A 15,221-nucleotide genomic window follows, 5' to 3' on the forward strand; every position below is an offset into this window, starting at 1 on the left:
CAGGAGGAGGCTCTGGTATCCAGGGCCGGATTTACGTATAAGCTTCACAAGCTTAAGCTTAGGGCCTCGAGATCTAGGGGGGCCTCGTCAGGGCTGGAATTACCCATTGGCTTCATAGGCTGATTGGGAGGGACCTCACAAGTGGAATAGCCTAGGGCCTCTCTTCCTCTAAATCCGGCCCTGCTGGTATCTCAGGCTTGCCCCATCCACTCAGGCTCAGCCTCAGGTAGAAGCGCTGGCTGTCTAAGGTTTTGTTCCCAGCAGTTCAGTCTTGACCGCACCATGGCACAGTTCTCCTCCGGCCTGTCCCTGTGGTAGCCCACTTTATCTCACTCTTCTCCTTCTCTGGCTTGAAAGCCTGGGTTTTATAGAGAGTAGGCTGGCAAGGTTCAAGTGTCCAATCAATAGCAATATGGCTGGAAATTGATCTATCCAGTTAAAGTGAACAGAGGGACAACACTGTCACACCTTACTAAACCATTTGACTCCATTAATTGGGAAGGACCATGAAATATGCTCTTCAAATTCAGCTGCCCATGGAAATTAGTCTCCATCTTACACTTGCTCTATGATGGGATGTGTACCGTGATATTAACCAATGGGTTTACAACTGAATCATACAGTTTTGGTGAAGAGTGACATCAAACAAGGCAATATCATTACCATAGCACTTTTCTACATATTGCATCACATCTCCAACTTCCCAAGGGAGTGAAGCTTATGTACTAAATTATTGATGCGGCACGGTGGCGTTGCAACCTTACAGCGCCAGAGACCCAGGTCCGAACCCGACGACGGGTGCTTGTCTGTACGGAGTTTGTACGCTCTCCTTGTGACCTGCATGAGTTACTTGAGAAAGGTTCCAGCCTATCCAACATGAATCCAGCCTGAAGAAGGGTCTCGACCCAAAACGTCACCAATTCCATCTCTCCAGAGATGCTGCCTGTCTCGCAGAGTTACTCCAGCATTTTGTGTCTATCCAACCTCTACCTATAACTCAATCCAGAAAGCCCAGGTAACATCCTGGTGAATCTCTTCTGCACCTTTACCAACTTAATGACATCCTTCCCACATCTGGGCAACCAGAATTGCAGACAGTACTCCAAGTGTAGTCTCACCAATGACTTGAACAGCTGTTTCATGACATCCCAATTTTTGTACTCAATACCTTTCCAAATAAAGGCAAGCTTGCCAACTGCCTTCTTCACCACATTGTCCATCTAACTCACCATGTTTATGGGAATCATGCACTTTTATTCCCAAATCTCTTCCTCTGCAATACTCTCCAGGGCTCTACCATTTACTGTTTAAGAAGGAACTGCAGATGCTGGAAAATCGAAGGTACACAAAAATGCTGGAGAAACTCAGCGGGTGCAGCAGCATCTATGGAGCGAAGGAGATCTCCTTCGCTCCATAGATGCTGCTGCACCCGCTGAGTTTCTCCAGCATTTTTGTGTACCCTCTACCATTTACTGTGTAACTTCTGCCCTACCAAAATGCAACACACTTGTCAGAGATAAATTCCATTTGCCATTCATGTAAGATGGAACCACAGATGCTGGTTTACACCGAAGATGGACACAAAATGCTGGTATCACTCAACGCATCAGGCAGCATCTCTGGAGAAAAGGAATAGGTGACGTTTTGGGTCGAGACCCTTCTTTAGACTATCTTCCATTTGCCATTCCTTGGCCCAATTCCCAATCTGATCCAAATCTTGTTCTATGTGATCTAACCTTTCAGACCGGCCTACCATGTGGACCTGTTCAATCCCATTCCAGAGGCAACACCTACTGCCTTGCCACCATCAATCTTCTTGGTGACATCTTCAAAAAAAACTCTATCAGATTTGTGCTACAGGTTTCCTTGAGGCAGAGCAATGTTGCCAATTGCTTCAGGAAATCTCTGACCCTTGACGGCTCAAAGAGGAGAAGGGGAACTCGGAGTGGTGTTGAGCATCTTGAAACCGTGTGTCGGGAACTAACAGAGACCTGGAGTCAACAGGTTGTGTTGACTTGCAATCTACCCACCCTCCTATCCCATTTGGGCAGCTATAGAAGAGTCTTCAGTTCCCATTTTAGAAACATTGAAATATAGAAAATAGGTGCAGGAGGAGGCCATTTGGCCCTTCGAGCCAGCACCGCCATTCATTGTGATCATGGCTGATCGTCCCGTATCAATAACCCGTGCCTGCCTTCTCCCCATATCCGTTGACTCCTCTAGCCCCTAGAGCTCTATCTAACTCTCTCTTAAATCCATCCAGTGATTTGTCCTCCACTGCCCTCTGTGGCAGGGAATTCCATAAATTCACAACTCTCTGGGTGAAAAAGGTCTTAAATGACCTCCCCTTTATTCTAAGACTGTGGCCCCTGGTTCTGGACTCACCCAACATTGGAAACGTTTTTCCTGCATCTAGCTTGTCCAGTCCTTCTGTTTTGTTTTGTTTTGTTTTGTTTTGATTAATTGCCTCAAAGTCCGCAAAACCAGAGTGGAAGAGAGTCAATGTGGAAGTTGGTTGTCAGCTATTTCACAGTAGAAGAGCTTACAACCCAATGGTATGAACATTGAATTCTCCAAGTTTAGGAAGCACCCCTCCTCCCCCTCATATTCCCCCGTCTCTTTCATATACCCCCAACCCACCCCAGGGCACACCTATTTCTGCCATTATTGCTCCCTCTTCCTTCCCCACACACCCTTCTATCTATATCCCTCCTCTTTCACACCCCTTTTCTTCTTATCTAATGCCATTTTCTCTCCTTCCTTTTGTCCCCTTTTGCCACCCATATCACCTTCATACCTCGTCTGTGACAACCCTTCACTTACCAGGCGTTGTCCTATCCCCATCACTTTTCCAGATTTCTCCCCTCTACTGAAATCAGTCTGACGAAGGGTCCCAAACCGTAACATCATCCATACTGATGGTCTTACATGGATAGGGCAGATTTGGAGGGACATGGCCCAAACGCAGGCAGGTGGCACTAGTATAGCTGGGACATGTTGGCTGGTGTGGGTATGTTAGGCCGAAGGGCCCGTTTCCATGCTGTATTGCTCTATGACCCTATGGCACTATACGTCCTCCAAAGATGCTGCCAGACCTGCTGAGTTACTCCAGAACATTGAGTTCTATACAAGATTTCAGCATCAGCAATTCTTTGTCATGCTCGATTTTAATAGACTGTCTACAAGAGGAATATTATATAGAACAGTTCCTTATGATTCTAATATTATTCATAATCATGATCTTCAAAATGGTTTGTAATTGAATTCGAATCATTGCCAGGACTGGAAGAATGCATTTTATTTCATGTACCAAAAGTGTTTTGTTGCTAAATCTATTCTCATTGCTCTGAATTCCCTCCATTCTCCTTTAATTCAAATCAAATATTTATCTATTTCTTCAAAAATGTGTCCTGGCTTCCATCTCTACTGCTCTCAGGGGCAAAGATTCAATCATTTAACAATTTTCTGCTGAAAGACATTTCTCGTGAACTTGCTTCTGCCTTGCAATGACAATTTTCGTTTCCTTTCTTACCCTATGGAAATCCTTCATGATTTAAAAGTATCCATTAAACTTGTTCAGCCTCTTTGGGCCTCGGTGAAAAAAGGCGGCTGTGGAACACTTCTGAGCCTTTATCAGTTCAAGTGTAACTGGGTCAGGGGCAATGCACGCCTCATTTATTATGGATCTCCATCTTATTCTCTGCAGATTTTGAGGTGGTTTATATTGAATTATATAACCAGGCCTGTACTCACTGGAGTTTATGAGAATGAGGGGGGACCTCATTAAAAAATAAAGAATAGTGAAAGGCTTGAATAGAGTGGATGTGGAGCGGATGTTTCCACCAGTGGGAGAGTCTAGGACTAGAGGACATAGACTCAGAATTAAAGAACGTTATTTTAGGAAGGAGATGAGGAGAAATTTCTTTTGTCAGAGGGTGGTGAATCTGTGGAATTCTTTGCCACAGAAGGCTGTAGAGGCCAAGTCAGTGGATATTTTTAAGGCACAGTAGATAGATTCTTGATTAGTACAGGTGGTAGAGATTATGGCGAGAGGGAAGAAGAATGGGGTTAGGCGGGAGAGATGGAACAGCCGTGATTGAATGGCAGAGTAGACTTGATGGGCCAAATGGCCTAATTGTACTCCTATCACCTATGACCTTAATTAACGTCAGAATTGCAGTTGCTGTGGAAAGAGATCCATCTTATATTAGTCTGTGTTTTCTGCAGAGTTTAAAAAAAAAAGCATATTAAAGCTTTCAAATCAATTGTATTCAACTGCAGACATATTCTGCATGGGGACTTCAATATTTAGTCCAGAACAATTCAGTTTAGAAGAAAATCTAGAAGAAATTTAGAGAAAATTTAGGGCGTCACTGTGATGCAGCTGGTAGAGCTACCACCTCACAGCTGTAAAGACACAGGTTCAATCCTGCCTGTTTCTATGTTATATCTCTAAACTAGAAAAATAAAAAATCGAGCATTTATTAAATTATTTAATTAATATTAATTTAATTTAATAATAAAATAATTTAATTAAAATTAAAATATTAAATTAAAAATCGGCCCACTGATTCCACACTGACCAACGGTCACCCGTTCACACTTCCATGTTATCTCACCTTATCATCTACTCCTAACATATTAAGGGTAATTTTACTGAGGCCAATTAGCCTACAAGCCCACACGTGTTTAGGACACGGGAGGAAAGTGGAGCCACCACAGAAAACCCACATGATCAATGAGATTATTTTTAGTTCAGTTTTGTTTATTGTCAAGTGAAAGGTTTTTGTTGCGCGCTAACCAGTCAGATTACGTGCAAACTCTACACAGACAGCACCCGAGCCAGGATCAAACCCAGGTCTCTAGTCCAACCTGCTGCGCCACTGTGCCATCCATACCTATCACCTTTAGTGGCTCAGGAGCACCAGCACTGACTGAGCTGGCTAAATCCTGAGGGACATAATGGCCAACCTGCACATACTTCACATGGTAGGTTGTAAATTACCCTGCAGTGGGTAGGTAAGTGACAGAGCCTGGGAGTAGTGGAAGCTGATGAGAATGTGGGGAGAATAACATGGGTTAGGATGTAAATGGGTGTTTAAAGGTTGGTGTGGATTTAGTGGGCTAAAACGCCTGTTTCCATGTTTCTTTATGACTCTGTGACTCCAAGAGTGACACTGTTGCTGCTATTTCAGAAATCCAGGATACAGGTTACAGCCCTGTTGTTGGCAGTGCAGAATCTACACATTCCTCCAGTGACTGTGCGCATTTTCACCTGGTGTTCCGGTTTCATCCCACACCCAAGTAGATGAGCTAGTTGATAGGTTAATTTGCTGCGGTAAATTACCTCTAGAAATTGTATGCTAAGACCGCATTGCATGCAAGAGTTTCCAGTTTTGGTACTCGTGCTCGGTTCTCTGAATGGCGCCCATACCAGGCAAGCCTCCAGCCGTCACCCCTGTCTGGATCAGCTAGTGAACTTCTGTCTCTCCACTCGCCCGGCCACCTTCAGTTCTTGTGACATTATCTCCTGCTGCCAACATTGAGGGAGTGCAAGGTAAGACCTCTGTTCACTCTCTTACCCACCCTTTCTCTTGTATGCGCTGGTTCCCTCCGTTCTCCTCTCCGGTCCGCAGGGGACGAACAGGGGCCGCGCTCGATGGCTTCCTTCTAGAGGCCACGGTCCACGGCCTCCTGTCATGACTTTACACTGCAGGTGCCCTCCGTCACATTGCATGGGACCAATCATTGTATGAAATAGGATTGAACAAGAACTCAGGAATATCCAGTTCAAAGCTGAGGCCACAGACAGCACTAGCTTTTTATTCCACAGTAATTTGCAAAGTGCTATCTAGCAATTAAGAATAAGTAATAAGAGATGGTCTTGCTCCTGTTTTAGTGTTTTTAATCTTTTTTTTTATTGTTTTTACTCTCTTTTTTAATGTTTTTATTGTCTTGTAATAATTTTTTGTTCATGATTAGTCATGTACAGCACTTTGTTGCAACAGTGGTTGTTTTTAAAGTGCTCTATAAATAAAGTTATTATTATTATTATTATTATTGCTAGCAATGCCCACACTATAAATCATTGCTATCTACCATTGCTACCAAACTAAGGCTGAACCTTGGTTCAGCAGGAAATGCAGAATGTTATGCTGGGGTCAACAGCCAGGATACATTAAAATGAGGTGCCAAACTGGCTAAACTGCAAATGAACATTCCATGTTTACTCATGAGCAAATGTAAAATGCCACAGAGATGAGTTGTCCTGCAACTTACAGATCCGATCAAAGCTCTGCAGTCCTGCAGTCCTGTTCCTCCCAGTCTTGAAGGGCGGAGGGCAAATGAATGGTTAATGGCAGGAGGTTCCCAGAACAACATCATCCCAAATGGTGGCTGAAGCATTTGTAATTATGTTCAGCCAGAAATATCCATCTCAGCTTCCTCCTGAGATTGCCACCATCACAGAGCCAATCCATATGATGTCAAGAAGTGGCTGAGAGCATCGGATACAGCAAAGGCAATGAGATCACACAATGTCCCAGCTGTGGCTCTGAATACCAGTGCTCCAGAGCCAGTTGCACCTCCATCCAAACTATTACAGTGCGGTTATAATGCTTGTATTTCCTTAACAATGTGAAAAATCACCCAGGTATATCCTGCTTGCAGGACAACAAGGTAGTGCAGCGGTAGAGTTGCTGCCTTACAGCACAAGTGGCCCAGGTTCGATCCTGACTACGGGCGCTTGTCTGTACGGAGTTTGTACGCTCTTCCCGTGACCTCTGTGCTTTTCTCTGGGATCTCTGATTTCTCAAAGACGTACAGGCTTGTTGTCTAATTGGCTTAGTATAATTGTAAATTGTCCAAAATGTGTGTGTAAGATGTTAATGCACAGGGATCGCTGGTCAGCATGGACTCAGTGGGCCAAATGGGCCTGCTTCTGTGCTGTATCTCTAAACAAAAAAGCAGAACAGATCTACTCTGATGAATTACCACAGAATCAGTCCCATATTAATCATCAGTAAAGTGATGGAAAATGTTGTTGGCAGTGCTGTCAACAATATCCAGTTAGGAGAAGTTTGTAGACAATTGTGTAATGTTCAATTCCATTCACAACTCCTCATCAAGTGAGGTTTGATGCAAGAGCTGTGTAATATTAAGGCATTGCACAAGAGTCAAACAATTACTATTTCCAACAAGAGAGATTCTAACCACATACTCTCCATGTTCATGGCTTTGCCTTCACTGTGCCTCCCAATCATCAACAACCAGATACCTGTAACTGAGCAGCAACTGAACTAAACCTTGTCATTACCATGGGTACAAATCCAGGTCAGAGGTGGGGTATTCTGTGGTGGGTGAGTTACCCTTAACACGTTATCTGCAAGTAGGAGTGTACTGAGATTGTCTCCATTTGCCTGGATGAGTTCAGAAAAATGGAACAACAACACTCAAATACCTAGAGGTCATCCAAGATTTAAAAATAATACACAGTTTGGAACCGATTCACCGCCCGAAACATTGATCACTATATCATTATGTGCATGTCATTAATATTATAAGCATGTGCCATCTATAATATTCAGCATGTGCCATCTATTCAAGGCCCTCTAACCTGCACCATTGAGGAAGAAAGCAACACATCACCACCAGAACAATTAGAGATGTCAATAAGGACATTTCAAGTAACACTCACACCCTGTATATAAGGAAAAACAAAATAAAATATTTGTATTGCATCATATTCAAACAGATCAGGTATACTATTCATAAACGCAATGAGCTCAAACTCAAGTACAATAGATAGAACAAAGGGGAAGATACAGAGTGCAGAATATAATTCTCATCATTGTAGCATATCAGTTCCAGAGACAAAGTCCAATGTCCCCAATGGCATAGAGATGATTCAAACAATACCCAAGCTTATGGAAGGACCGTTCAGAATCCTGATAACAGAGGGGAAGAAGCTGTTCCTGAGCCTGGTAGCACACGCTATCAAGCTTCTGTATCTCCTGCTGGATGGGAACAGGGGGAAGAAGGAATGGCCAGTGTGGGACAAGTCATTGATTATGTTGGCTGCTATTCTGAGGCTGCATGAAACTTAGAATAAGGGAGCATATAGACATGTGCAGAGGTATCTATCTGTTTCAAGAGCTCAAAAGCTTTAGTTCAATGGACAAGCAGCCTCATGAGAATCATTTAGCTTATATGTTCAGTGGGCCCTGTACCTTTTAATTAATTAGTTTCCTTCCTATGTTTTTTTGGATCCAGACATCCTCTTGAGAGATGGTCTCTGCTGATTCTCAACTGGATATTGTATATGCTGCACCCCAGTGTATTTATTTCTGCTTAGTTGAGGTATTCATGAGCATGTGTGGGGTTGTCAATTCCAAACCAATTAAATATCTGCTAATATATTTGTCTAGATGTAAAGATGAGTCAAAATGTTTTTGTAAAATGGAAAAAAGCCTTTAATAACGCAAAACTATTCTCTCGGATAAGCTGAAAACACGTTGAAATGTCTCAGTAACAAAGTGTTAACAGTGCACAGTTTTATTCATGTGTCAGTGAGCCAGAAAACTCAGGTGAGTTTGAGACGTTGTGATTTGCGAATCACCAAAGCCTGCCAGGTGATTTATGGCACTGTCATATGCTTTGAAATGCCGTTTTTCACCCTTGTCCAACACATTATTACTTCCCAGCATTGCAGGTTTTACACATTAATTGCCAAATTAGGGGTGGAATTTAATTATGCCACTAGCTTTTTAATGTTTTGACCATAGTAATTGCATTGCCAGTAGCCTCTTTGATCGAGAGTGGTAGAATTCTCAAAGCGTCCAATCTTGTTCCTGCCCGTCAACATTGTTTGAACAAGGGAAAAATATCAAAATTAATTTGAAGATATTACCAAAATGCTGGAGTAACACAACGGGACAGGCAACATCTCTGTAATGAAGGAATAGGTGACGTTTTGGAGTTGAGATCTTTCTTCAGAAGGGTCTCAACCTGAACGTCACCCATTCCTTCTCTCCCGAGATGCTGCATGTCCCGCTGAGTTACTCCAGCGTATTGTGTCTTTCTTTGGTGTAATCCAGCATCTACAGTTCCTTCATACTCAAAATAAATTTGCGTTTGTTGCTGTTCTGTTTCTTTTAATTCTTTCCCTCATTTCTTTTTCTGAATTTGTTTTGAGTTTAATCCACCACCCATTGTTCTTGTTCCTTTCCTAATCCTTTGCTGAAGTTTATCCCAGTCTTCACTGTCCTAGGGGCCCATGCCATTATCAGTTTACATTATCAGCAAGGTACGGCACAGAAAAACCTTCAAGCTAAAGGATGATGGAAAAGTACAAACTATTGGCACGGATTTAAACATGCGTCAGTCTAACTAGATTGCCTCATTACTTACTAGTGTCAGAATGGGAAGGAAGGGCTGCATTAACTTAACATAGCATGATTGCACTAACTTCAACTGAACTAACATGGCTACACAATTGCTCCTCCATAACTTCTCAGTTGTTATATCGTGTAAAGCTCACAATACTCCAAGGAACACAAGGAACGCCGCTTTACTCAATATATAGGAAGTGACAGCTTAATGCGTAGAGTATTTTCTTTGTAACTGAACATCTCAATGGAACATAAAGGTCAGGATCCATTCAGTCTGCTAATATTGCTTCCAACTGGACAGAACGCCTGTATCCCCGGCAACATCACTGCAACGCACAGCTAATCAATCTGTAATGAACCCTGTTTATCTATTTACTTCTCTAATTAACTGTTGCTCATAGAACCTTCATTTCCCTTCACCTTAATTATACAATAATGCTTCTGTTTCCATTAGAACCCACAATATTCATACAAGTTTTGTCTGTAATTAATCTGGTATTTTACAAGTGCTTTAGCTTCACAAACTACATGTAACATTGGTTCCCGTTATGGATCACTTGACATTAGACCAGACTTTCAAAATCACTAATAAGAAGAGAAAATGCTATGAATACTCAATGATTTCAGATCTGATTTTTTATTGCTGTTGCACAGAACGTTTCTTCTTGTAGATGCTAAGTTTTCTGACATTTTGTCTAACATTTATTACACATTACAAGCAGTCGCTTAAGCGGACTTCTTACTGAGTGTGGAGTTTTACTCCCCTGGCTAGAACTCCTTTGGTTTTTAAGCAGTAGGGCTGACAAGGTGCAAGTGGCTTGATTCAATTCTAGCTAATTGGATGTTGATCTTGCTCCTTTGGCTGTGGCCTCAGCTCACATCCCAAGCCCTGTTCACTATGCTGGTGTTTTTTGACAGCCGGGCTCTGTTTGTGGTGCTGGTCGTAGTCTCCTCCTGGCCTGTCTACCCGAGACAAGGATCAGAGCGACCCTTAGGAGGGATGCATCATCACACTGTCCAAATGCCGTTTGAATATTGTACTGTTCAGCATCTTTGAATCACTAACAAACCAAGGGACCACCTCTGCTCTTCTTTAAAAGAGTGCTTTGGATCTTTCTAATCTACCAGAGTGGGTAGACAGGGACCAGATTTAATATCAGTCCCAAAGACCAGGCCTTCTCATGCATGCTCTCTGTATTATACTGGGCAGTCCTGTTATACTGGGCAGGCCTGTACTAGCTGGAGTTTAGAAGAATGAGGGGGGGGCCTCAATGAAACATACAGAATAGTGAAAGGCTGGGATAGAGTGGATGTGGATGTGGAGAGGATGTTTCCACTAGTGGGAGAGTCTTGAACTAGAGGTCATAGCCTCAGAATTAAAGGACGTTCTTTTACGAAGGAAATTAGGAGAAATTTGTGTAGTCAGAGAGTGGTGAATCTGTGGAATTCTTTGCCACAAAAGGCTGTAGAGGCAAGTCAGTGGATATTTTTAAGGCAGATAAAGAAAGATTCTTGATTAGTACAGGTGTCAGAGGTTATGAGGAGAATGGGGTTAGGAGGGAGAGATAGATCAGCCATGATTGAATGGCGGATTAGACTTGATGGACCGAATGGCCTAATTCTACTCCTATTCCTTATGACCTTATGACTTTATGAGCAGGTGACAGTTGAGACTCCTGTGCTCAAACTTCTTTAATGCAACTCAAATGTAAAAGCCTCACATCTAGAGGTCATGACCGACTGGGCGGCATGGTGGTGCATTGGTAGAGTTGCTGCCATGCAGTGCCGGAGAGCCGGGTCTGCTCCTGACTACGGGTGCTGTCCATACCGAGTTTGTACGTTCTCCCTGTGACCTTCGTGGGTTTGTGGGTTAATTGGCTGCGATAAAAATTGTAAATTGTCCCCGGTGTGTCGAAGCTAGTGCTAGTGTACGGGGTGATCGCTGGTCGACGCGGACTCGCTGGGCTGAAGGCGCTGTATCACTAAACTAAAATAAACTGAACTAAACTGAGATGCGGATAAACTTTTTCACCCAGAGAGTTGTGAATCTGTGGAATTCTCTGCCACAGAAGGCAGTGGAGGCCAATTCACTGGATGTTTTCAAGAGAGAGTTAGATTTAGCTCTTCGGGCTAACGCAATCAAGGGATATGGGGAGAAAGCAGGAACTGGGTACTGATTTTGGATGATCAGCCATGATCATAGTGAATGGCAGTGCTGGCTTGAAGGTCTGAATGGCCTACTCCTGAGTATCTAGAAAGGCGCTATATATATAAAATCCCATCCATTATTATTATTACTCCTGCACCTATTTACTATGTTTCTACGTTAAACTAAACTAAAACTAAAACTAAACTAAACCAAGCTAAACTAATCAAAATAATCCAAAAGAACATGAAATAAAGATTCTGGTTGTGAATTGTATTTAAGTTATAATGATACGAGGCTCAGCTGGATTAATTGTAGCTGTAAGAACCCAGGCAGCACTGAAAATGAAACACGGTCATGTCAATCATTCCCTGCGGCAATATCATTCTTCTGTGGCTACTTGCCGTTGTCTGGAAATAGGGCTGCCTCAGATCTGCTTGTAAAGTCTGTCAGCCTCTGACTGTCTTGGGATTCCAAAAACAGTTTGCTCTCGGCACCTTGGAGGGAGCAGGCATTTTCACCAGTGAATGTACAAAGGCAATATACACCGACTGGTGAAGCAGCACCCTGCAGTGGTTTTATCCTTGAATAATCATCTTCCAACAAAGCATTGTAATTTAATTTTTAAAAGCTTAAAATTGCTGGAAGATGGTTTGCCTTTTGGACAAAGTCACCTTTGAGTTTCCAAGGGTGTAATGTAACAACAGAAACTGCTCTCGTTCAGTTTGACCCTTGAAAGCTCTGCTCGTTACGCTGCTTCAATTAGAACTGTGTTGGCTAGAACCTGAAATTTGGCACGTTTTTTGATGTGCTAAACCAGTGCTGCTGTTAAAGCTGGTGCCTATTCAGATTCCCATGAAAAAAGATGAAATTGGGCAATAATACATGAAAAACAATAGTGCTGTGGAAGGTCTTGATCCGAAACGTCACCCATTCCTTCTATCCAGAGATGCTGCCTGTCCTGCTGAATTACTCCAGCATTTTGTGTCTCTCTTCAGTGTAAACTGGCATCTGCAATTCCTACACTCACAGTGCTGTTGTTTACATGTAGAAATATGTGTTACGATATGGTTTGTGATGTCTGTCATCGAAAGCAAATGAAAAGCTCCCAACAGATCCAGACATTGATAGGACAAGTTTCGAGGGACATGGGCCAAATGCAGGCAGATGGGATTAGTGTCGATGGGACATGTTGGTCAACATGGGCAAGTTAAGTTGGGCTGAAGGGCCTGTTTCCACACTGTATGACTCTATAATTGCTGGGTCATTGCCATCATGATTCCTGGGAGGGGGATCAGACATTGAAACATCTTAACCCCCCCCCAGCAATCACAGAAAAACTCCATAAAAGGGCAGCATGGTGATGCAGTGGTAGAGTTGCTGCCTCACAGCGTCAGAGACCCGTGTTCGATCCTGACTATGGGTGCTCTCTGTACGGAGTTTGTCCGTTCTCCCTCTATCCATGTGGGTCTTCTCTGGGTGCTCTGGTTTCCTCCCACATTCCAAAGATGTGCAGGTTTGTAAGTTAATTGGCTTTGGTAAAATTGTAAATTGTCCCTAGTGTGTAGGATAGTGCTGGTGTACGGGGCAATTGTTGGTCGGCGGGTCTTGGTGGGCTGAAGGGCCTATTTATGCACCATATCTTCAAAGTCTAAAGTCGAGGTATAGGAAGTTTCAGGGATAGGAGCATGATGATCTTCAGCATATGCGTCCAACCTCCAAAGTTATGGTCTATCCTCATGACATCGCTGGTAGCCCCAGAGATATCAGCATCATGTTCCACTCTACTCTGAATAAAAAGGCTGCAGTAAGTGATGGAACAGTCATTGATGCGGAATCAAAAAACCCGACCATTGGAAACTGAGGCTGCCGGATGCTGTGCAACATTTGGATGTCAGAGTACAGTCATATTGATTGAAGTCTTTTTGACATCCTCAGCAAAATTTGCTCCAAAGTTTTTATTATGATTATTCAGTGAAGCTCACAAAATGCACTCAAACGCACTGTTTCTTTGGTGGGGAAATCACATCATTGGACCAGAGATATTCAAATCCTAAAGTGTCCTGTTGAATTTCCAGTTACACATCAATCCAGAAGTAGCCTTTTGCACCAAGCCAATTAACCTACAACCCTGTATGTCTTTGGAGTGTGGGAGGAAACCAAAGATCTCGGAGAAAATCCACGTGGTCATGGGGAGAACGTACAAACTCCGTTCAGACAGCACCCTTGGTCGAGATCGAACCCGGGTCTCTGGTGCTGCAAGCACTGTAAGGCAGCAACTCTACCGCTGCGCCACCATGGGTTCATATGGCGTTGAAAAATATTGGACCTTCTGCTGGAAAATTCAGCAGTGCACAAGGCATGATGAGGATTTTCATTCAAAGGTTGACACTTAATGCCAAGGATTCCTTTAAATGAAATGATTTCTCACCCTAACCACTGTGTCCATAATCATTCGAAGGAGGAATCCCCTTAATCCCACAAAATTCAAGCTGGCTAATCAAGTTCAAAGAAGGGACTCAAACTTTTAATTGAATAATGTTACATTTGAAAGTTGACCCATAAAATAGCTGTTTCTCCTGCTGGGAATATCACATTTTATTTGCATTGATGCCTGTTTTTGAAGTTAATTAACATTTATTGCCAAGGGAGATTAGGCAATTAGGACATTTCTTTAAAAGGGATGGACCTTAGCTTGTGAGGATTCTGACAATATAGACAGAGACAGTGTAGATAGTCCGAGTCGTTTTCCCCAAGGTGGGAAGGTCAAATACCAGAGGATAGGTTTAAGATGAGATGGGGAGAGTTTAAAGGAGGTGAGCATGGTGAGTTTTGTGTATACACAGAGAGTGGTAAGTGCCTGGAACATGTTTCCAGGAGGGATGGTGGAAGCAAATATGATAGTAATGTTTAAAATACATTTAAATTGGCATATTAACAATTGGGGGTTGGAGGAATAGAGGGATAGGAGTGCACAGTAGCACAGTAGCTGCCTTACAGTGCCAGAGATTCAGGTTCAGTCCTGACCACTGGTCCTGTCTATACAGAGTTTGGACGTTCTCCCCGTGACCACGTGGGTTTACCCCGAATGGTCCGGTTACCTCCCGCACTCCAAAGACATACAGGTTTGTAGGTTAATTGGCTTTGGCAGAAGATTGTAAATTGTCCCTTGCGTGTAGGATAGTGTAATGTATGTGGATCGCTGGCCAACGCAAACACCATGAGCCGAAAGGTCTAATTCCACACTGTATCTCTAAACTAAACTAAACAGAATATAGACTATATGGAGTCAGATGGGACTAGTTTAGATTGACACCATGGTCCGATGTGCAGACATGGTGGCTGAAGGGCCTGTTCCTGCATTGTACTGTTATGTTATCTTGGAACATGGTGTGTGATTCTCCAGTCTGTATTTCAGGGCTCCTGGTGAGATTTTTTATGTGTAATGCTGTGTCCAGTTTAGAGATGGCATGGTTTGAATAGAAAAGCTCTCTGGAAATTGGTTGAAGAGGAGGCTCTTTATAAAAGAAAATGAGCCAGTGTGGGAGTATAATTAATTGTCCCATTATTGGAAGTGTTTCATAACTGGGGATGTTTCAATTATTGGTCTCCTTACACCTGCTATACATAGTATTACTGAATGCCAGGAATATTCACAGGAATATGGCCTCTGAAGACTTTGGCTA

Source organism: Amblyraja radiata, chromosome 27 (assembly GCF_010909765.2).
Source record: "Amblyraja radiata isolate CabotCenter1 chromosome 27, sAmbRad1.1.pri, whole genome shotgun sequence".
In the NCBI taxonomy this organism is placed as follows: Eukaryota; Metazoa; Chordata; class Chondrichthyes; order Rajiformes; family Rajidae; genus Amblyraja; species Amblyraja radiata.